The sequence below is a fragment of the Leishmania donovani genome, chromosome 29, assembly GCF_000227135.1.
Source record: "Leishmania donovani BPK282A1 complete genome, chromosome 29".
NCBI classification, from domain to species: domain Eukaryota; phylum Euglenozoa; class Kinetoplastea; order Trypanosomatida; family Trypanosomatidae; genus Leishmania; species Leishmania donovani.
The window spans coordinates 668,172-668,602 of NC_018256.1; positions in this window are offsets into that span (position 1 = coordinate 668,172).

The window sequence follows — 431 nt, forward strand, 5'->3', positions numbered from 1 at the left end:
GGGCCCGCGGAGAAGCATGCGCCAGCGCAGCAGTAGGCAGCACACCATCCGCACCCCATGCCGCCACTGCCAGTCACCCGCCGTTGCAGGGATCCGCGGCGCGGGCAGGCGCCGGTGCGGGACTGAGCGAGCATGGTCTCCCGTCGCCTCGTGCAGCGCGGCTTCGCGGGATGTCGGCCTGACGCCTGAGACCGATGACCGAGTCCGTGGCAAGAGCCACACTTGTCTGCCTGTGCCTTGGCCGATCCGGGTGTCCTCGCACCAGGGTCGCGCCCCAGCTCCGTTGCTTCGCACTCAGCGCCATCGCTGCAGACGAGGCGCGGCCGCAGCGTCTTGTCGCTGCATCTATGGGTGCTATACCGTGGCGCATCGCGGGCGCTCCTGGCTGGATGTCTATGTGCGCCGCGCCATCTCTTCCCAGCGAGCAACGG